General features: G+C 37.0%; 1 protein-coding gene across 9 annotated transcripts in view; it reads right to left on the minus strand.

Annotated features, from left to right (window-relative positions):
* The window catches only part of ZnT63C (zinc transporter 63C), a 237,393-nt gene that overhangs the window by 193,810 nt on the left and 18,148 nt on the right, over window positions 1–25,435 (minus strand). For 3 of the 9 annotated variants that reach the window (XM_067112112.1, XM_067112118.1, XM_067112103.1), the window contains exon 1: window positions 2,117–2,284. The exons of the other annotated variants lie outside the window; for them this stretch is intronic. The gene's annotated coding sequence lies outside the window, so the exon portion shown is untranslated. Of the gene's footprint in view, window positions 1–2,116; window positions 2,285–25,435 lie in introns of those variants that run through there. 9 annotated transcript variants of the gene reach the window in all.

Here is a 25,435-nt window from a genome sequence, read left to right on the forward strand (position 1 = left end):
TGGCTAACGTGAATCCTTTTTACATAAGGAAAGCCTAATACGTACTTGGCGACTACAAAAAGAGGGGGAGGGGAAAATTCGCGCAGCCTCGTCTACAAGATAACTCTATCAATCAGCGAAAAAAAGTTAAGCATACCTTAGTTTAACCAGACCACTGAGCTGATTAACAGCTCTCCTAGGGCTGGCCCGAAGGATTAGACTTATTTTACGTGGCTAAGAACCAATTGGTTACCTACCAACTGGACCTACAGCTTATTGTGGAATCCGAACCACATTATAGCGAGAAATGAATTTCTATCACCAGAAATAAATTCCTCTAATTCTTCGTTGGCCGGCCGGAGACTCGAACTCGGGCCTAGCAGAGTGCTAGCCGAGAACTCTACCGACTGCTCCAACGAGAAACTACAATCAATCAGCGAAAGGTACATACATAAATAACAAGGTAAAAGGTTAATTAATGTCCATATTTTTTCCATGTAAATCTCCACATATACAGCAATTACGCTTTTTGGGGGGGTTTCAGTTTCACAAACCGTACGGGGTCCCATAATCGATCCACCATATATGTCGATAAGCGGAAAGTCGTATAACTTACCGTTATAGTCTATCGGAAGATTACGACACTGGGTATTATGAACAGCCTTAGATAATACACAATATGGTGACAACAGCACATACTATAACTGTGGTAGTAAATACTATGATGATAAAAACTACTGGCACGAAAGTCAATTATATTGTTGTGGTAGCAAATATTGTGATATTACTGTAAATACTATAACCCTATTTGTGATTACCATGATTATGATTGCAAAAGCTATGGCTATGGCGGTAAAATCTATAAATATAGTAGCAAAAAGTATGCATACGATAGTAAAGTACGTGACAATGACAGTAAAAATGAATATGATAACAATTAACATGAATATCATGTTAAATTTTACAATGACAGTAAATACTATGACTGTGACAGTTCCAATTGTTAGGATGGTGATGAGTGATTCTACGCTGATGATAATAATCTATATGACCATAATAAATACTAGGATCTTGATATAATACAATATGATTGTGACAAAAAACACTACATCTGGCACCGAAAAAAAGTCTCTCCTAATCGTTGCTATAACTATTACTCGTAACGCTATGAGAGTAAATGCAGGGACTATGACAGTAAACGCCAGACAATCATTAACAATAAATCCGTTTACAAATTCAAGCCTCAGACGTTCGGCATCTTCTTACCCGGCTACATCAGGCTGTGACGCTTTTTGTTCAATGCCAACGGCATACTGATTCATTCTGCATATTTTACATTCATTCTTTACACTGTTGCAACAATGCATAGCTTGTTTTGTGTTGTGGGGAAAATAGTTCGAAGCCGTACTCTGATTAAAATACAAATGAGTCTGGTAAAAGTATACAATTGTCATTTACATGCAATTTCCTCCTTATCAGATCGTATCCGATGAGGAAGAGAGGGAAGAGTAAGAAAGAAGAAAAACACCCTTCATTTAGTACTTTCATAATGGATGCACGGAAAACTGCAAGAACTGCTGAAAAAAAGGCTCCATTCACGCGGCGTTCAAAATTACTTTTTTTCCGTTTAAAGTGAAATTCACTGGCTGTCATAATTTGAAAGCCAAGCCAAAATTTTTCGGCACAGGGCAGCTTTCTTGGAATACACCAAGGCGTTACAAACCGAAATTCACATCTAGCAACATGGTAGAAAACCAAAAGCCCTCTGGGCTGATGAGCTCAGGATACCTGTAGGTGGCGCCACTCACTCGCCATCTTGAATTTTAGGCTGAAAATTCTAATGGCCATAAACTTAGTGTTTACACCAATTACTTCCATAATGCTCAAAAGGGTACCCTAAGCTAAAAAACTCAATTTGTATATCTCGGAATTCTTACTGGTAATGTGAACTAACAGTCATCTTGGCTGGGTTCTTCAAACCTTTAATACATCATCTACGACGGGTCAGCTGGAAAATTGGCAGACATGTTCACTCGGCCGGAATCTTCAACACTCAACTGAAGCAGCAAATGCTATGCAAAATAGATCGCAGCGGACCAATGAAATGAAAAAAAAAAACCAGAATTGTAAAACTTGCCATTTCTCTGCATTCGACGCTGAAAACAGGTGCAGCACGGATTTCGGCAATGCCGAATTGCCTCTATACCCCAGCGAGCCAGTCAAGTGACCCTTGAACTAATTTCAGCAAGTTAGGCACAAATGGAGCAGCAATAAGTTTAGGTCACTCAATCTCAGAAACTGAGACTTCGTGGACCTTGGTATTGCAGAGGATGGTACAGAGCTGGGAATCCTGCAGAGCGATAAGTCCACTTCCGGTTGCCTTCTTAGATAAATGTTCTTGTTGTTGCCAGTGGCTATTATTATCATCATTGTTATTATATCTGTAAAAGACCTTAACGAGAAAAAACTACAGAACAAATGAAGAAAATACACAGAAAACAGCAAGCACATAAATAAATAAACAAATAAATTAACGAAAGCGTTGGGTTATCCCAACTTAATCTATCAACAACAACAACGAAAGAATTTCAGCTTCTCTTCAACAGAGAGAGAGAGAGAGAGAGAGAGCTTGTTACATAAACTCGACCTTTGACAGTTTCGGCTTTTGCTCACTGAGCAGCCTGTGTGTGTGCGTGTGTGTGTGTGTGTCTGGAGAGAGAGAGAGAGAGAGAGAGAGAGAGAGAGAGAGAGAGAGAGAGAGAGAGAGAGAGAGAGAGAGAGAGAGCGCCCCAGGGATAGTAGCAGCAGAGTCCGTAGGAATGGTGACGGCATCACAGAGGCTCTGAGGATGAGGCCAATCACTAGCAGTTATCACATCATCCCCCCTTACGAGGACAAAGTTTAAGGTGGGGGGGGGGAAGAGCGGTAATGGGGAATGTACTAGGAGAGAAATAAGGATAAACACCAGTATAAAGGAGAGAGAGAGAGAGAGAGAGAGAGAGAGAGAGAGAGAGAGAGAGAGAGAGAGAGAGATTCTCTCAGAATCATTTGCAGCAATTGCATAAAGAGACATTTCTACTCTACCCTCTCGTCAACCTACGGAGCTCACAAGTTGCCCCTCCATCAGTGACTACTGCAGTTATAAAGTCAGATAACATAATCATTCAATCAATCATTGGTTACCCATTGGTCACTTCGGACGCCTATTTAATGGTTAATGGTCAATGTGTTCCCATACTGACTAGTGGGAAAAGGGTACACTGAAAGTGAAGCAGCATAAAGTAACATTAGAAAAATGACTAAATAAATCACAGTGCCATTAAAGCTATACCTAGTCTCGTAATTAAAAACTCAAGATACAATCGACGAATGACACACAAAATATTACTACAAAACATAATTAAAAGTAAAAATTAAGCGACATACAACTGAGAAGTTTTAAGTATTTAAATTTCAAAATTTTCCAGGCAAACATAATTTGCATTTCTTTCAGAACTGAGTTACTGCTCTCTCTCTCTCTCTCTCTCTCTCTCTCTCTCTCTCTCTCTCTCTCTCTCTCTCTCTCTCTCTCTCTCTCTCTCATATATATATATATATATATATATATATATATATATATATATATATATATATATATATATATATATATATATATATATATATATATATATATATAGTTTTAAAAGTTTGGTGACCTACGATAGTATAACGTAATTATTTTAAAATCTACTTGAAAACATCTTAGCTTCAAATTCCTCTGCGATACCTAAAAGTTAAGACGAATACTTTTGCTGTTTCTCCTCATGCTTGGACTACCTAAGGCACCTGGTTGCCCAGTCCGACTGTCTACTCATAATAATAAGAAACAAGAGTTATTTAGGACTAAGGACAAAAACAACGCCGAAATAACCGGGATCATAATTGAAGTCAGGAGAAGGACAAACACAAGCACCTCTCAGAAACTGCAGTCAACTGACAGAAGAGAATTCAATCTTCAAGGCAAACATCCCAAAAGCCAAGAGGATTTCGTTCATAACTTTGCTACGCTTAATGGCCATAATTAGAGGTGAACGGTATTACCTTTACAAGAAATTCCTATTATATATATATATATATAGTATATATACAGTATGTACATATATATATATATATATATATATATATATATATATATATATATATATATATATATATAATTCACCTAGCCCAGTAGAAGACGACGGGGCAATGAATAAAAAATAAAAATAAAAATAAAAATAATATATATACTGTATATATATATATATATATATATATATATATATATATATATATATATATTATTCTTCATTGCCCCGTCGACTTGCACTAGGCTACGTGAAAATCTTGAAAACAATGCGACGATATAATCTACTATATAACTTACCACCTAGAATGTTACACATAACGAAATGATACATGGTCTAGTTAATATCCTTACAATTAAATCAAAAACTCCCGTGCCAAAGTTATGAAACAATAACGTCACCATTAACGAACCTTTTACCGTAAGTGAAACCATTTGTTTGGAGTTGGCCAACCATAAAAATACCTTCCGGAGAGAAAATTCAATTTACAAGCACTCTGGCAACACAGTAATTCACTGCCGTTATTTATCAAGAGACGCCAAATCGCGTAAACTAATATGACTGTAGAAAATTAAATTGTAGTCGGAGGGAAAGGTACGAAATGGAAGCAATATTCAACGTTTAAAAACAACTGTAGAAAATTGGATTGTCAGGATACTGAAAATACTAAATGTAATATGAAACATGTTTATGGATGTGCCGTTATTGATAACTGCACAAACATCGAAGTAAAATTACGATTTTTTTCTAATTCACTCGTGTGTATTCTTTTCTGTTCTTCAAATCTCTTCCCCTTAAAATGAGACATTAGGAACAGGAAGCAAAGCCTGAGAGTTAATGAAGACCTATCACAAAAACTCATCAAGAAATGCTAAATACATGTTTATCGACCTTCTTTTGAATGACGACTTAATTACATCAAAACCACGAGCACCCGTGCGTGGACCGCTTTCATTTCTAATTACATTTACTTAAATGATCTCCCATCGTACGTGATGAGTGAACCGAAGAGGTATCTCACAAACGAGAGCATTACATCATATATTTCAGTGTGTGTGTGTGTGTGTGTGTGTGCGTGCGCGTATTCCATACAGTTTATAAGCTTTTCTCTAGAGCTTTTCTTAATTTGGGTATCCAAACCATTTAAAGACTAAACATCACCTTCGAGGAAAATACCCAGTTGTGAATCCCGAATCATCAACAATGAAAGTGACAGTAAGGAGCAATCAACCTCAAAAACTGCTATTTATCTTGCCTTTTGGTTTAAAAGAAAAACCTTCTTTGCAAACGTTCTGTCTAAAAAATGACGTTTTTCATTTGCGCAAAGGCCAGAGTGCTGGGGACTAGAAAGAGTTGAGTAGCGAAATTACAAAACAATGCCAACACCACACAAGGTTTAAATTAGTTATATTTTTTTTTAAATAACAGAAAGTCAAGGGACATAAGATAAAATAGGATGACGATTAGATGAGCGTTAAATCTAGATACCTGTTAAACGACAGCCAGTGTGCTTTCAGGGAACAGGTAGGAACCTTTGATGCCCTACTGGATGGACCAGTTAAAGTTAAGTATATCTTAGTTTAACCAGACCACTGAGCTGATTAACAGCTCTCCTAGGGCTGGCCCGAAGGATTAGATTTATTTCACGTGGCTAAGAACCAGTTGCTTACCAAGCAACGGGACCTACAGCTTTTTGTGGAATCCGAACCACATTATACCGAGAAATGAATTTCTATCACCAGAAATAAATTCCTCTTATTCTTCATTGGTCGGTCGGAGATTCGAACTCGCGGCCAGCTCAGTGCTAACTGAGAACGGAGCCCACTCACCCAACGAGGAACCAGTTGTCTCTTACAACACTGACAATGGAGTAAGTCCAGATCTATTAAAACTGACTTTATAGCTGGTTGCGAATCACTTATCTTTAATGCTTTTATATATATGAATTTAGTAACCTGAACTCATTATTTATTGTGTGTGAAAGACAAAGAGGTATATACCAGTACTGTTGTTGGTGCTTTTAATGGACCTTCGTCATGACAGATACGATGGTATTAAGTGCCAGAAGCTACAGGGACTTTGGTTTACCACTAAAAAAAACGAGTTCTCCGGTTTGGGTTGACAGTCAGCCTCTTGGGATTTTTACCAATGACATGCCACTCTGTCACAGCCCGGTCACAGACGTCTTCTATTTCATTCTCTGAAAGGTTGTGGAACAGTCTACCTGACAGTGCTATGGATGCCAATGCTAATGTGTTTAAGAGACGCCGTAAAGCTATTTCAAAGCACCATAATAATAATAATAATAATAATAATAATAATAATAATAATAATAATAATAATAATAATAATAATAATAACAGTATGTATTTTGCTTTAATGGTGTATCTGCATAAATGTTATATCTGTATATTACTGGACGAATGTGATGGTTATTTAGACTTAGCAACTTATGATGAACCTATTATTGAAACATTTTTATATTAGAGCCTATAAATCTGTACATTGCTGTAGATACTTTCGTCAATAAATGATTAATTAATTATCACACACCATTTACAAACCACAAACCATTAATCTGCTAAACAACAACAAAAACAATAATAATAATAATAATAATAATAATAATAATAATAATAATAATAATAACAACACAGCAACGAATATCAACATCAACAACCAAGGCAGCCTCTTCTAAAACCACCCCGTTCCCCTTTATCCAAAGGCCTTTGAATCCGTTCATCTGTTTGATAATAATTCTCCGAAGTGAGAATCCCGTCCTGTCCTTGACATTAGCCATCATCCAAAGGCCAATGAGGGACGCTTCGGTCTTCAGGAGAGTTTTACAGCTCTGACCTCCAGATGTGCGTTATAAGGCACACGCTGAAGGACGCATGCATGTATGCATGTACACTCAAGCATGCATACATAAATGCTCACGCATGTACATATGCAAATGCGCTGAAGCACACACGCACGCGCACATACCACGAATAATCTTTTATTATTCTATTCACTTTAATATAGCGTGGGCTCTGGGACTGTGTGTGTGTGTGTGTGTGTGTGTGTGTGTGTGTGTGTGTGTGTGTGTGTGTGTGTGTGTGCGCTGGCGCGCGTCTAACAACCCACCCCCTCTCTCTACTTGGGTGCGTGTTTGTGTGTGTGCGTACATGCCTTGACCGGGTAGACTATATGCGGAGAGCGCACGAATGTATACATATACAACCGCGCGGGTGCTTAAAACAGCTATACGAACCCTTCTTTTACTAAAATCACGCCCATTCATCTGATCATGAAGCAGTGTCCGTGCAAGAATGTCAAACGACAGATGAAGCGCCAAGACTGTTCTCTTGGCACAACACGCCAGAAACAACCCCCACCCCCATTCATCCCACGCCCCCTCTCATCCACCCGAAGGCTATGCAGATTAAAAGCGCCTTGACACAGTGCCACAGAAACTGAGCAGCAAAGGTGTCATTCAGGAACCTAATAAAAGTGAGACTGCGTCATGCGAACGCAGTTTTAGCTTTCTGTAAAAGAAAACTACTGAGATGGCTTTGTCTGCCCGTCCGCACTTTTTCTGTCCGCCCTCAGATCTTAACAACCACTGAGGCTAGAGGGCTGCAAATTGGTATGCTGATCATCAACCCTCCAATCATCAAACATACCAAATTGCATCCCTCTAGCCACAGTAGTTTGCATTTTATCTAAGGTTAAAGTTAGCCATGACCGTGGGTCAGGCAACGCTACAGGACAGGCCACCACCGGGCCGTGGCTGAGAGTTTCATACAGCATAATGCTGTACATAAAACTAGAGTTTACTTTTTTCTTAAGAGGGAGGAATGAGGAGCACAATGCTTTTACGGTAATCGCTCGCACTCAGGCGTCACCGTCCTTGGAAGTCTCGATTCAATTTTGGCGTCCAAGGTGTTTCTGAGGGGAAAATGTACCTGATAAGAACTGTTCAGGGCTCTTGCTGATTTAATCTCATACTCTCTTATTACTGAATGATTACGTTTGAAATGTTTACCAATACACTCATTTTTTTACGGATTTTTATCCTGCATAATTATCATCATACCTATTATGCATGAACTGCTGATATACACTATTTATTAAATATGTAAGTTCCACAGAAATGAACGCTTGTACGAACAAAAAGTAGTGTGGGACATATCGGAATAACACATACATATACACAATCAACAAACAAATATATCCTTATATATACTTGTATATATAGATATATATATGGATATATATATATATATATATATATATATATATATATATATATATATATAATATATATATACGGAAAGAGTTGAGAAGAACAACAAAAGGAGGATAGAGACATCAGTGGAGAAAAGAGCTCCTGAGAGCGGTAGCCAGTAGGTAAAAAGGGGTGAAAGACCCTTTTCCATTTCAGTGATTCGGGTAATTGTGTGAGAAAGACCAGAGCCAATGGGGGTTGAGAGAGAGAGAGAGAGAGAGAGAGAGAGAGAGAGAGAGAGAGAGAGAGAGAGAGAGAGAGAGAGAGATTAAGTACCACACCGAATAAATAGACGAGCAAGAGGAACCAAAAAAATTAGGGATATCTTGAAGCCAAAATCACCGATACATTATCAATAACATATATAAAATAGCTCATAAACAAAGAGACAGATACAAATTTTTAAAATCCAGTTACAGACCAAATGGAAGACACCCACGAACACTCCATGCAGGGGGAAACGGTACATGACTAACCCATCTCAGAAAGTAAAAATTCTCCAACACCTGTTCGTCCAAATCCCCCTCACAATCACCACTCCAGACCCACTCCATTCAGGCTTTCGTGCAGTTAACCTAGAATGTGGTGAGAGGGGGAAAATGCTGTATTATCAAAGTCCACCCTTTCTTATATCCTGTAAAAACTTCAAAACTTCCTGGCGTGAACGGGGAGTTAAGACAGCTTTTATAACACTGTCGCGATAGCCATAGACGACGGAAACCACTTAGAACTTCAGGCAAGTATAAAGCCAAAGTTTGCACCGAATAATAATAATAATAATAATAATAATAATAATAATAATAATAATAATAATAATAATAATAATAATTAGAGAGGAAACCTTCTCTGAGGGTAGTAGCGTTGAAAATTATAGCTGTTTCCACGGAATTTAATTAGTATAGAGTCTTCTCTATTCGTCTTACACTCTTCTTTTCATCAGCAAGTAGCTGGTATATCAAGTTTCGTAAGGCCATATAAAGATTTGTATTGTCTTAGGTTCATTTCCTCTAACGTTAGAGGAAATGAACCTAAAACAACACAAATCTTTATATAGCCTTAGGAAACTTGATACACCAGCTACATGCTGATGAAAAGAAGATTGTAAGACGAATAGAGAAGCCTCTATACAAATTAAATGCCGTGGAAACAGCTATAATAATAATAATAATATAATAATAATAACCCCAAATACTCAAAACTTAAAAAACCATAATCTAAGTCTGAATAACATTAACCAACCAGGACAGTCCCACCAAAATCAAGATTATCACTCATAATAAAAATAATGACAACAGCAATTAGATGTGGCCAATCAACATCAAGAATGAGTCACTGAACGGCGTCTACGTTTCCTAGGAAACGGCTTGTTGACGGTCGGTACGACTGATGTACAGAGGCAGCTCCATTGATGATAACCATTCAAAAGACTATTCTTACGGCTGAGGGTATAAGGTCACTGGGGCACGAGACAGACTGGCTTTAAATCACATCACGTCCAAAACAAACGACAGATCGAGCATCAAGCTAACAGTTTTCAAAATCACGGTCCGCTCGTTTCGTCTACTCTGCCTCTTTGAAAAGGTTATAGCTACACTGTGAAATGTTCACATTTATTCACGCTAAATGCTTCCATCTAGCCTTATTAAACAGTCACAACTATCCAAGTTAAGTGTATCTTCTTATCCACGTTTATTGTTGACATCTATTCGCACTCGGCGATTCCGCCTGTCAAAGTAATGGCTCCTATCTATCTTCGTTCACCGCTGACATCTCTTCTCCTCAGTCCTTTCATCAGTCCACGTTCAACAACTACGCATAATTTCGCTAAATGTTATGTTCTGTACTCCTTTTACTTATATTTACTTTTACTTATATTTACTCTCTTTCGGTGTTTTCGTCTACTCTCTTTACACGCTTTTACCTAACCTTCATATAAGATTTCATCTACCCCAGTTTTTTGCTAGCTTCTGTCGACGGAGGTCTACCTCCTGGTACAAGGACTATCCAACTTCCACCTTCAATGCTTCCAGGCCTGACCTTTGCTCTTCCCCAAGTTAATCAACTCAATTCCTTCGATAATAGCAAAGTAATTAACGTTCGTAATTAGCCAGGTCGAGGAATACTCTATTCAGTTTAACTGTTTTCTTGTGGAAATGTTCACCAGAGCCGGATACTTATTCACTTTATTTCATTTTACAATCGGGTGCTCGATTATAAAATGCAAGTGAATTTTAAATGAAGAAGCCTCATCTAGACCGGGCCTAGAGAAAACACGAATAAAACCAGAAAAAAAGAGTAGGTGTCAACCTGAAAAGCACGGAAAAACCGCCTCCTATGCAAGAGAAGATTCTTAAGACTCGTGGAGAACAGAAGCAAGAAGCAGTGATCTAATTTCCCGAGCATTAAATTAAAGAAATAAAAAACCTCAGATATACCATGAATGAAACAAAACGAACATGGAATCGCCAATTTCAAAGAACATCTAAAAGGTATAAATATTTTACTTCATAGCTCATGAGCCTCAAATCGCACTTGCCAAACATTTTTCGCGTAACGGAACCTGGGAAATCAATTAAGGTCATAAACTCCCTTGCGATGGACATGACAAACAGACACAGAGCAAACGGGAAGACGCTGAATGTTATTGAGGGGAAAGGGGCAATTACACCACGGTCATTCCTCGACTGCTAATGACCGACGAGAATGTGACCACGGTCCGTCCACGCGAGCTGACCTTAAAAATGAGCCATGGAAATGGATGTTTCACCACGACCAAGGTTCTATTACCTGCGGTTCCACGGGCTCCAGAGGTTCAATTACCTGGTTGTTACATAATATCAAGAGGCTCCACAGTCTTAGCTTCCATTCCTTCTGATGTTCCACCTACTGTACACAAGAGGCTCCACTAATTTTAGTTTCGCTACTTCACGTGTGTGTGCAAAGCGAAGGAGTAAACAAGATATTTTTCAGAAGTTATTAGCAAATAATAATAATAATAATAATAATAATAATAATAATAATAATAATAATAATAATAGCTTTTGTTCGAATAAACAAAGATTAAACTTAAATCATTCTAGCATAACGGCGTAACAGGGAATGAACGGAAGACAGCACGGACACAACGGCCTTGCCATTGACAGAGAGAGAGAGAGAGAGAGAGAGAGAGAGAGAGAGAGAGAGAGAGAGAGAGAGCGATGGGCGTTATTGCTCAGGATAATTGATGGGTGCTTTTGGGCGTAGTGGAAGGCCACAATGCCCCGTAAAACCCACCTAATGGTAAACAAAACCGCCCTTCCTCTTAGAGCACAACTTCTCACTCTCATTCTTATTACAGAACACCACTATTTATCCCTATTATTATTATTATTATTATTATTATTATTATTATTATTATTATTATTATATTACTGGAATATAAAATCAACGATCATATACTTAAACTGTAATACAATTTATTATTATTATTATTATTATTATTATACATCTGGGAGTTTCCTGAGCCTACTTATCTCCCATTTCCAATATTATCATACTCAAAACATGCGATTAACGTTCAATATGTACACACATTCCTATAGAACTAGACAGAGATGCTATTGATTTGCTGGATAAACCACCCAACGAATAAAATACTTATAAACGGGAAAACGAAAAACAAAAAAAAAAATTATAAACATACAATAATACAAATAAATAAGGAGGAACTGTAGTAAAAAAAAAAAAACACTGAAATGCATGTGGGAAAGCTACATCTTCTGAGAACAGCATTAAGTACCATTAGCAGACAAACCCGAATTTCAAGCCAATGGCCCCAGTGGGTTTGTTCGATATGAATAGGGTTATAATAATAATAATAATAATAATAATAATAATAATAATAATAATAATAATAATAATAATAATAATAATAATAATCTTTAAAAATTAACCGGCAATGAACATGAAACTTACAGAGGCTACAAATCCTAGGATCTGAATTCTCCAAAATCTGAGACCTGGAAGTGTAGGTAATTTCGTGGTGGCATGTGGAGTTGCGTTACGAGTTAGCAAATACCGAAGGGTGAGACATGGCATTTGATGCCCTTACGGGCTTTTGTAAAGCTGATGCCACGAACGGATTCCGTCGACGATGAAGCGCGAGGTAATGGTTTACGCTCATCTCTGGGAGCGTCTCTAAAATGCAGGAAATAATCAGTGGAAATCTATCAAAAGATACCAAACGATTATGAGGCGTACTAAATATCAGTGTGCATCAATGAATGCTGTTAGTTTTAAGCTAGCCTCATAGTTATTATAACTAAACACTAGTGTGTGTGTGTGTGTGTGTGTGTGTGTGTGTGTATGTGTGTGTGTATGTATGTATGTATATACTGTATATATATATATATATATATATTGCACACACACACATACTATATGTGTATATATATATATATATATATATATATATATATATATATATATATATATATATATATATATATATATATATATATATATATATATACTTACATACATACATATACAAGGAGTATTAAGCCACAATATCATTCAGTATCCAATCACACTATACCTTGGGAATAACTTTCAGCCAAGGGGACTTATAGATGATAAAGCGCTTCGTCCACGGTAGGATTCGAACCGTTGCCTGGCTCAGAAACAACGATAAACAGTGACCTAGTCCATTGGGCCACGAAGACAGATGTCATGCGTTTATGTGACAAAGACAGTTTAATATGCATGTATGTATGTATGTATGTATGTATGTATGTATGTATGTATGTATGTATGTATGTATGTATGTATGTATATATATATATATATATATATATATATATATATATATATATATTTTGTCACATACACATAAGACATCTCTTGATACATATATATATATATATATATATATATATATATATATATATATATATATATATATACATATACATATATATATGTGTGTGTATATATAATGTAGAATGAGAGAGAGAGAGAGAGAGAGAGAGAGAGAGAGAGAGAGAGAGAGAGAGAGAGAGAGATCCTTATTAAGCCTACCTTATAAAGGGGAAACGCTTACACTACCCTGTGTTTACGGCATCTTTAGGTCCTTAGGCATCATTAGGTTCTTAGGCCCAAAATGCACAGCATTTTCCCTTCTACTTCCAATCCGTCCCTTTGTCCTTTCCCATCTAGCCCCCCAACTTCTTCAACTTCACGTCTCTTTAAGGAAAGAAATACCTTTGGGGGGGGATTAATTTTCGGAATAGAACAGTCAAGAAAACAGCAGTGAACCAATGGAAGAGGAACTGAGGTTAATGACTGTGCAGGTGACAATAGCCGTGCGAAAAAATTACCCAGCTTCCTTTGTTGTGACCCCCTGAGAAACAGCTTGCAGGGAGCCTAACTTGGTTCCTCCGTCGTCGCACTTCAACGTAACATCAGGAATATTAGAAGCAAATGAAAGAATCTTGCACTAGTCTAAAAAATATTCTGGCACTGTGGCGCAACACTCACATGAACACCAAAGATATGAATAAAAAAAATCTTTTATTCAGAATTCAAATACAATTAAAATTCAAACAACGATTACTACAAAGTTCCTTAACAAATCAGTGTTATATTTTAATTTCCACAATTACATACTCAAAAGACAAATGTGTAAAGGAACATTCTAACATGTAAAGTCAGTCCCTTTAGCAATCACTTCTTTGTTAATTACTATTATATACGTATTTTCTAACACGAACAATCACCAGTTAAATATAAAAAATCATTTCGTTACACAGCATCTACAAGAATTCAAATTTCACTTCATAATTCATAATCTTGCTAAGTAATGAAAGCCTACATATGAAAGCAATAAACACTGTTTGGTAAATATTCTAAAAACTAATTTACATCTCATCATTTCATTAACACTCAAATCTAACCCAAATAATGATTAAAACAGAATATGAACCCAAAATTAAACTCTCTGGTGGCTATCGTGCAATAATGGAAGCAATAAAAAGTTTTCCCTTGACGTTACTATACTCATTACACCAAGCAAAAGAAATTAATTCCGACGGTGATGCTGATGCGAGTTAAAAATTAAAAACTCTCTCTCTCGCTATTTCTTTCTCGTGCATTTATGTGTTCCAACATTTATTCAATTCATTTTCTTCTTGTTTTGTCTTCGCAAATGAATTTGTCGAAACGAACCCACCATTTTTCTCTCTTTTGATTGTGAATGTATTCACATCCATCTATACACTAGATGAACTGCAACAGACACATAAGCATATGATTATTTCTCGTCCACTCTGGATTTTAAAAACGCACTGTAAGTCCCATCCTAAACCATCTCCTTTACTCTAGTCTCCCATTCAATGCATGAAAGGTCAAGCACAGCATGGGTCCCGTTTTCTGTTTCCTCCTGACATTTTCGGGAAAAAAAGAAGGATTTGCGAGATGGAATGGAAGAGATGTGAGGGGAAGAGAAGTGGGGGAGGAAGGAAGATCTGCATGAAACTGGGGGGAAGGTGCCACCCACTATATTTTTTGTTCCCTTGCATGGTTTCCCGGAATTCATTTTGCCTGCGTACACAATGGCCTAGTTATGGACGTGTTATCTGATTTCATGATGTTTTCAGAATCTTCCTATCCACCTAACTGTCTGAAAATGTCTATCATGTCTGTCTAAGCCTATAAGGCTTAAAACCGTCGTCTATGAAAAAAGTATACATGTCTGCCTGTGCCAGTCTAACAATCTGTCGATTTTCCTAACAAGTCTGTCTTAAACGCACGTCTCTAAACAATTGACGACAACCTATGAAGGCTGGAATATCTCATTCCTAAAGAATGTCTTCCTTTTACACCTATCTGTTAATTAAAAATACTAACAGCTGTCTGTCGAGCAATACACCTAGTTCTAGCATGCCTGCCTACCTGTCCATCTGAAAATCCGCCAGTCTACGCGTCTAAAAATCAACTTCCACTGATCTTTACAAAATCTTGTTCTACTCGTGTATCCTGTCTAGATTCTAATCCATCTGTCTACTTAACCGCCTAGAAATCTGTCTAACAGCTTGACTCTCAAAAATTCTCTGTCCATCTATGTCACAATTCAGACTCACGTTTGTCTACAAGATATGGCAACATCCAAGTAAATAGGATAGGAGATGACAGGATATTATCTCTCACGTCACAGTTTTTTTTTTTTTTTCATCTATCAAATATCCGGAAGGAAGACACGGGTGAGTAAGATCAAGAAAAAAGCGCAGCTTAAGATTACCGGTTCACCCTGACCCTTCGTCTCGAGTTGCGTCTTCTTTTCTGTCTTGAGCCTTCTATTCTTCTTCTGCCTCTTTTCTTTTTGTCGACTTGACTCCTTCCTTCGCTAAGTATTCAGTTTTACCGCCGAGACTTATTTTATTGTAATATAAGGATTCATGTGCAAGGTTATTCCACGTTTCAAAAGAGAAAATGAACAACATGACAGCTACAATAAAAATTATTTTCAATTCTGTATAATGAAAGGAAAAACTTACATAAAATTTACAAATGACGTATGAAATACATCTCTTGAAAAAGCGTCATTATTATTATTATTATTATTATTATTATTATTATTATTATTATTGAAAATACTTGCAGCAAAAGCAAAAGTGGTATTGTATTCAACTTTCTCCATCTGACTATTTATTCCTTTTTTGTGAAGGATGGAGGACGTCAGCGGCAGTGACGAAGTTTCGTTGTTCAAGCCGTTGGACAGAGTCCAGGACTTTCCCCAATCTCGACTTGCTTATCAGTAGGTTTCCGGTTTTCATAGAAAGCGGTAATACTATTCCCTCAGCTTATCTGCAATCCACTGTATTCCATACATTCGTCTTGAATGTAAACAACTTTTTCGTAAGGAATAAACTTTACTGTCCCTTTGTAAAGCTCCATCTGTGACACTATTTACTGTACTTATGTTTTAAGCAAAGGAGAGAATACCCGATCGTGTCCGTATCTCTGAATATCTTGATACTCTCCTGATGCAGCCATTATTTTGGATGTATTATGTTTAAATGTGGGTTTTCTTACAAATTACTATAATTATTATTATTATTATTATTAAACAAATTTCGCAAAAGCCCTCTCTTAACGTGAGTAAATATAATAGTAATAATAACGAAGAATAAAAAATTACAACCGTCCTCTTTAGCGAGACGCAAATACCAAGGGTAAATAATATTGCAAACATTAATAACAGCGATACAATCCCATGGGGCTACTTCACTCGGAATATTCATGAATTCACAGAGCGGAAACCACCACCACTATCATGTGTCACATTTATCTTTGACGTAGAAAGTAATTCACTTCCTCAAGTTCACAAGGATATAATATAGTCCCTTGTTCACTGCAAACTTTTGTCTGGAGATGAAATGAATGACTAATTTGTTTCTATGCCAGGGACGATGGGGCGTGGAATTTGCATGTTCTTCTCTATTAGCCTTGTCTGAGGCTGATGATAAAAAAAACATAAATAAAGTTTAAATGGATAGAAAAATAGAGGTGCAAAGGGAGAGAGGTGATTCTCATGCTCAGGCAAGAGTAGTCCCGCCACTTTAAAAGGAAAAGCTTTGTGGATATGGGAGTGCAAAACTGAAAAACATGACTTACGAATATGGGAATTCAAGAAATATTACCACTTGCGAAAACTGGGATAAAAACTGGAAAAACTAGCATATTTCAAGGGAATCCAAAGCTATAAAAAAAAGAAATACGGCTTACAAAAAGGGGACTCGTGAACTGAAAAAGTACGACCTATAAGCAAGTAAATCTATAATGACAAACTGCAACTTCTGAATGAAGGAAGCCATAACTAAAATTGTGCAATTTATGATGAATGGAACCCATAACTTAAAAAGGACAACTTACTAATAAAGGAACCCATAAATGTAAAAATACAATTAATGAAGAAAAGAATCCATAGCTGAAAAATGTACGACTTATGAAAATGGGAGCTCGAACATAAAAAAGTACGACTTAGTACTCAGAGGGAAAGCCAAAGGTTAAAAAAAAAAAAAACAGCACTGCTCAAGTGCACAGAAAAAGCCTGAAATAAACATTAAACGTTAGAGCCAATATTCTGATTTTGTCGGGGGAAATTCCTTCAACAGAACCCTTGCTCTGTACACAGTGGAAGTTCTGTTTACCAAAACTTCAATATCATTGTTTAGCCACCAGAAAGGAACTAACCTCCAGATATGAGTCATCAGAAAACTATTTACAAAAATAACGCTATACCTTACAAAAAAGGCAAACACGTGAAAAAGAAGAAAAAATATTTACCAAATTTATAGCTCACCATATGACCACGGGACAGAGGCAAGGGTGAATGCAAAACAAAATCGATAAATAACCGAAATTACAACTAACAAGAGAGAAGCAGACCACGCAAAAGAAACATCTGACAATGCTCATTCCTCGATCTTTGCGAACATACCGGATAAACGATCTATGCGAATCGACACTATGAAGTCAATTCCTGTTTTGTATTTTTACACCTGAATAAGCAAATAAGGCAGTAGCGATAAACCGCAACCTCAGTATTTGTCTGCCTAGCAAACAGATCAACAGCGTAAATCAAACAAAGGAGGATAAACCGAATGGCTTATCCCAAGGGCATTCCGCTTCCTAACAATATTAAACTTCCTACCTATCATTTTCGAATTCATACTGAATACATTTACACTACATATACTCCAAATTAAATGCCTTTTAACACATGCAGGAACAGACTTGTGCCTCGAAGAGGTTCAATCCAGCGGTTGTGAACCCCAAGCAGTTCTCTGACCTTCCTGCTATCCACCACAGTCGACGAACCTCTAGGTACCTACAAAGACGTTATCTCCCATGGGATAGCTCAGAGCATCTACACACACACAAAACTATATATATATATATATATATATATATATATATATATATATATATATATATATATATATATATATATATATATATATATATTATTTCAGGAAAATGACTGGAATGCCCTAAACCTTGACATAACGTGGTTTTAAGGGTACAGTACCGACAAAACCAGCTGTCTGCGACCTCTCTCTCTCTCTCTCTCTCTCTCTCTCTCTCTCTCTCATGCACACACGCAAACAAAGAAAATTCGGAACTAAAAGATTCACAGTGACCTTCGAAATCCGATACTACATCAAAGCGCTCGGTCGTCGCAGTGGGCCCTCTGGCAACATACGCTACATCCATATAAAAAAAAAACTTCCTCGAATCTCCTTTTGAATCGTCTCTCTTAGTTCAAAAGAGTACAGAGGTCCACACTTGGCATCTTACTCCCTTCAACACTCACTTTTACAGCCAAGACTTTTGTGCCGCAACAAAACCTACGCAATCTAAACCTAAACGACCCCACTTAATCCAGCAGCAGAAAAATTAAGTTAGTGACCATCGCATTTTTTGTAAAATGGAGGAATGTTCGCCATTAACTGAGAAACATTTACCATTAACTGCGGCATTTCTGCCTTTCATTTAAGTCTCAAAGGTAAAAAAGAAGTGTGTGTCAAGTACTATTACCCTACAGTAATGTATGCAGGAATAGATGCAAATGCCTGTATGACAATGCCCCTCAGAGAGACAAATAATCAGAAAAACTTAAAAGATGAAAGTAAAAAATTAATGCCACTGATATATACATACACACACACACACACACATATGTATATATATATATATATATATATATATATATATATATATATATATATATATATATATATATATATATATATATATATATATATATATATATATATGCCTAGTTTCGCCTATGCTGTGTCTCACCTATTCTCTCGACATACTTGAATCCGTTACATTTATCCCAAAGGCGTATATTTCCAAATTTGCTGTACCATTAAAACCCTGTTATGTTAATGTTTAGGGCATTCCAGTCATTTTCCTGGAATAATTTTTATATTTTAGATATTCTGAGTTCTCCAATGGGAAGATAACGTATTTACCCTCAACTTTCTTGTGCAAACACTATCAATATCTTTCATTAGTTTCTGGCTCTTCTCTTCACTATCCCAAATTATTACCGCATCATCTGCAAACATCGGCACTCCACACACCATTCACGATAAAATTAACACCTACATCTAACTGATATTCTCTCGACTTTTTCATGACTCCAGCCACGGATATTAAACAGCCATGAAGATATCGGACAAACTTGACAGAGCCTCGCTTTTACACCAAACCAGTCTCTCCCTCATATACATATTCAAGTGGACAATTCACATGTAACTGCTCTCAACAACGTATATTTTATTTCAGACTCCCTCGACACCCTGCGCACTGCCTCTACTGATGTGTCAAGCTTTTTCCAGGCCCACATATAACAGGGTGGCTCCACGGAAAACTGACACAACAGTAACTGCCGTGTTCCTTTAACTACGGTATATCAGTATTAGGTAAAACCAAGGTTACAGAAAAATGAAGAAATGGTGGCTTGGCTAACATTTCAAAAAAAACATACAATCTTCCGATAAAAAGATTAACAAACAAATAAAACAAAGATTTCTCTCTTTCAGCTGACGTGAACAAACGGATCAATTCTTCCCTCTTTTCATTCTTCTTTTTCCGCCATCAGGTGTTGTCAAAAACAACTGTTAAGGAGAGAGGGAGGGAGGGGCGGAAGGAGGGACGGAGGGAGGGTTGGAAGGAGAGGAGGGGTACATGGTGAGGGAATAGAACCCCTTGAGGGTGAGGTAGCAGCGAGAGGAATAAAACACACGAAAAGATTAGGAGGAGGAGGAGGAGGAGGAGGAGGAGAGGTTGCATCAATAATCTATATATATAAAAATGTATGTATGTATGTGTGCGCGCGTGCGCGACTGTGTGTGTGTGTGTGTGTGTGTTCCAGGATAACTCTGAAACGCATTGAGCAATTTTAACCAAACTTGGTATACATATGACTTACTGTCCTTACTACCTAGAAAAGAATTCTGTGGGGGGAAGACATCACTGGCAGCAAAGGGGGTGGGGGTTGGAAGGGGGTGACACGTAAAAATAACCGAAAACGACAGATATTAGTGTCTAATCCATGGTTTTCGAGGTCGCTGAAATGAACAGTGACACTCCCGATGCCCTTTAAGTCCAAGTTCAGCCCCCGATAGGAATGGGGGTGAGAAAGGGTGAAATATAAAATGTATAAAATGTTGGGCAATGTAATTGAAACAACTACCTTAACAGGAAACGGAGAGAGAGAGAGAGAGAGAGAGAGAGAGAGAGAGAGAGAGAGAGAGAGAGAGAGAGAGAGAGAGAGAGATTTATCGGTTGTCATTCAGATTTTTCCCGGGAAGCGTCAGGGTGGTAAGCTAGTAAAAAATAAAACAGGAAGCGAAACACTAAGGCGTATGTGTGTGTGTGTCTGTATGTGCGTATGTGACAGACAGACAAAAGGGGGAGCTGAGTTGATTCTATAGTGTACAAAGGGTGAGAGAGAGAGATTGGAAGACAAATGAGAGAGAGAGAGAGAGAGAGAGAGAGAGAGAGAGAGAGAGAGAGAGAGAGAGAGAGAGAGAGAGAGAGAGAGAGGTGGAGGAGTCAATGTACTTGAGCAATTAACTTCGTTTCAGAGAAATCATTTCTCAGGCTATCCGATATCACGCTACCTCATTCCGTTTGTTAACATGCATCAATTCAATTCTTTATGGATACACCACAGCTTTGTGCATATATATATATATATATATATATATATATATATATATATATATATATATATATATATATACATACATACATATACATATATATATACATATCTACATATATATATATATATATATATATATATATATATATATATATATATGTATAACTGAATCACGAAAATATGGAACATGATGAATATATAAATAAAGATAAAATCCACGAAGGAAACGGAAACACTGGAGTGCTGCGAGGCCTTTCGACACTTACGTCCTTTACTTAGCAGACTGAAGAAATATAAAAGTAAGTTTAAAAAGAAAGCTCATATAAATGACATATGGGGATTATAAAGGAAACATATGTACCTGGAATCCAACACAATTGAAGAATTAGTAGAACTGCCAAAACAGGGTTAAATATTTAAGAGGTTTTACAAAGGATTACGATCAACCGTTCAGAAGCAGGGACAAGACAATTAAAAGATTATACAGGGTCGTGACTGACCACCCAAAAAATATTAGTACAACAAAATAATTCTCTTTTTTTTTAAACAACAATAATGTTTGCAAGATGAACATTTTTAAAAATAAAAAATTATATTAAACATACGGATACATAGAAAAAATATATCAAGTAACTAACTTGTAATTAAGTCAGTGATTTTATCTTTTAGGTCATTCTTGAACATTTTTCTAATACAGGGGTCCAAATAATACATGCCAGGGCTAAGGTTAAAATTACAGCTGGAAGTAAGCTGGATAATAGCGGACTCCAATAGATTTCTTGAAGAGAAATCTTTCGATCTGGCAATCACTGAACTTTCAGTCAAATTTATCCTGAGAGAGTTTTCACTTAAATGAATGAATATAGCATTGGATGCTTGTCCACTTTTGACTGAATACTTACGTTGCTTAATACGTACATCTAAATCTTTGCTAGATTGGCCAATATAAAAAGAAGGGCAGTCCAAACATGGAATCTTATATATTCTGTCATTTATATGAGCTTCCTTGGTAAACTTACTTTTATATTTCTTCAGTCTGCTAAGCAAAGGACGTAAGTGTCGAAAGGCCTCGCAGCACTCCAGTGTTTCCGTTTCCTTCGTGGATTTTATCTTTATATATATATATATATATATATATATATATATATATATATATATATATATATATATATATATATATATATATATATATATATATATATATATATATACATATACACACCAAGACTTTCAACGTTTATTCAAAAGTCATCTTCAGGGTACTAAACAGTTTAAGAAAAAACTTACACAATATGCGGCGTTTTATTTCCACGTGGGGATCTCTTATATACTTCATCCACGGGACCATTGTGGAAATACAAGATAAATATAAATATAAATATATATATATATATATATATATATATATATATATATATATATATATATATATATATATATATAGCACATATAGGCTATATGCACACACTTAATGGGATTTTGGATATGAATTTCAATGTCTCGTAATGAAATGAAAAACCAATGATACAGGAGAGTACAGAGATGTTATAAGCAAGAAACAGGCAGACAGGATAGAAAAACCCTTGTCCAAACTGAACTTGAAGGCTGTGAGAAAGCTGTCGAACAGTCATGCAATAATCCTTGAAGCCCAACAGGTTGGTAACTCTCTGCTAACATAAAATTGATACACATCCATATGAAGATTATTATCCAAAGGTATCAGCAAAATTTCGAATGAATACTACAAAAAAAATGGCAAGCATAAGTTAAATATAAGCGTTCTCAAAGAGAGATGACAAAGAAAATTAAAAAACATGGAAAATGAAAAATGAGCAACAAATGCGCCGAAGTTTCTTCGGCGCAATCAAGTTTTCTGTACAGCGTATAAGGCTGTATGAGCCGCGGCCCATGAAATTTTAACCATGGCCAATGTGGTGGCCTGTCCTATAGCGTTGTCAGACGCACGATCATGGTTAACTTTAACCTTAAATGAAATAAAAACTACCGAGACTATAGGGCTGCAATTTGGTATGTTTGATGACTGGAGGGTGGATGACCAATTTGTAGCCCCCTAGCCTCAGTAGTTTTTAATATCGGAGGACGGACAGAAAAAATGCGGACGGACAGACAAAGCCATCTCAATAGTTTTCTTTTGCAGAAAACTCAAAACAACGAAAACTCGAAAACTACCAAAGTTATCACAACATGAGCACGCCTACAACAAAGACTGTCACACTTATATTTGGGATCTTTCCAAAAAACGTCTCTGTGTGAATTAATGAAAACACTTAGAGAATATATATCCACCAAAATTGCGTTTCAGTTAAAACACTCCGAGTCGAAACACTGTAATCACTAAGAATATGAGAGAAAACTTACAACACCTGGATTAATCTGATTGGGTAATCACGTAAATTGTACTGTATTAACACAACAAACCACAAGCCAATTACACGCACATGTGCTACTGCAACCCCACATCTGCATGTACGTATGTATGTATGTATGTTTAACCCTTTCCCTAAAAAGGCATTTAACTTTGTAAGCTACTACTTCCTACATGTTTGTGAACGCGATGAAGGCAATCGTCTGTCTATCCTGTCTGACTCCCCTACATCTAAGTGATGAGCAGAACATTATCCTAATTCTATTTAGTAAGCAGGCGTCAGTTCACTACGACAGGTGTTTGTCAGACGAAAGCACTTGGCTCTTCATACTCCCTGCATAGCATCAGTCACAGATGAGCAAAAACGTTAATAAGACTACATTAAAATGACTAGCTAAAGCTAACGGATGAATAAAAAAACCAAAACGATATTTCGAAACGAAACCATATTAACTGAACCCTTATGGTAACGTTTCAGAAAATCAAGGCACCTACTGACGCATGAAATGAGGCTATCTCATAAACATGAGCACTGCGTGCAAACATGGAAAGAATAAAAAAATAAAGTGAACTCTATCTGTCACAATTTTGACAAAAATGCGAATCTGCTTATTAATATCTCTATTGAATAATACGCCAGGTGAATCAAAATACTTATTTTTTGCACATAATAACGACTTACCGTCGTCCAGCCCGGTACTTGCCTCCATCATCATGTAAGATGAAGGTACGTTGCTCTGAGCTTCGGAAAGGTACGTAACGGCCCCAAGATAAGGACTTGGCATATAGACCTCTCTTATATTCCAGCCACTTTTGACGTTATAGTCGCTCTAGTTATGATATAATGGTGTGTTCTGGCGACAAACGGTCAGTCTATACATGCAGCCATCATCAAAACAACTGCCACACAGTCTAACAAAACCAAGTCTAGTGACGCACCTGGATGGTGAACCTCAGCAAGTGTTCATCCCTAATGATCACACATGTGCGTGGGGACATGCTCAAAAAGATTATAAATTGTTAAGCAAGTTCCTACGCAACAGAACGTTCATTTGTAACTTTAAAAAAACCAAAGCATGGTAAATACAGTTAAAAGTACACATGATTAAAAACAAACACAAATAAAATCTTCGTTCACTTACGGGTAATACCATCACATGTAAATATGGCAAAGACTGGTTTATTTCTTTTATTGGTAGTGCACACGTGTCGAGAGGGAATACACTGAAATATAAAATTTAGGACAAAGGCCAAGCACTGGAACCTATGAGGTCATTCAGCGCTGGAACGGAAATTGACGGTAATAAGGTTTGAAAGGTGTAACAGGAGGAAAACCTTGCAGCTGCACTTTGAAATAATTCTTAGGAGAAGGTGGACAGTAAGATGGAAGAATGGGAATATGAACGACACGTGTCAAAAGAGGGTCATGACGACAATGCAGACCCTAAAGGACGTGACGTACTGTCCCGAAGCTTGGGGCAAGGTCCTTTCATTCTGCATACTTATAGAGGGCCCAGTGGTGAAAGAGTGGCTGGTCCCGGGCTGGACGACGGCAAATCTAACCATGGTTTATTACCCACATACAACAGTATCAAAAGGACAGATCCGAATACAGTATAGATAAGAGAAGCAATGACCACTTGATTGCTCAAAACAAATGGCTACTAGAAGGTTCACCTCAAGAAACTACACATCTTGGAATACAGTCTGAGACTTCAAGAAGTTAGGTCATAAACGGCAACCCTGTGGTACACCTAGACACAAAAAACTGATCAGATTATGGGCAAATCCACACCACACCCACAAACTGCGTCATAGATTACTTGTGTTCTTCGAACCAGACTCAATGTTGAACTAAAATCCGCTAAATCTCCATTCAATACCTTCACAAAAGGAGCCCCAATCCCTGACACTATCTTCCAAATTGCTCTGGAAAAGGAATTTTACTCTTCCCAGAAAATTTCACACAG

The sequence above is a fragment of the Macrobrachium rosenbergii genome, chromosome 12, assembly GCF_040412425.1.
Source record: "Macrobrachium rosenbergii isolate ZJJX-2024 chromosome 12, ASM4041242v1, whole genome shotgun sequence".
In the NCBI taxonomy this organism is placed as follows: Eukaryota; Metazoa; Arthropoda; class Malacostraca; order Decapoda; family Palaemonidae; genus Macrobrachium; species Macrobrachium rosenbergii.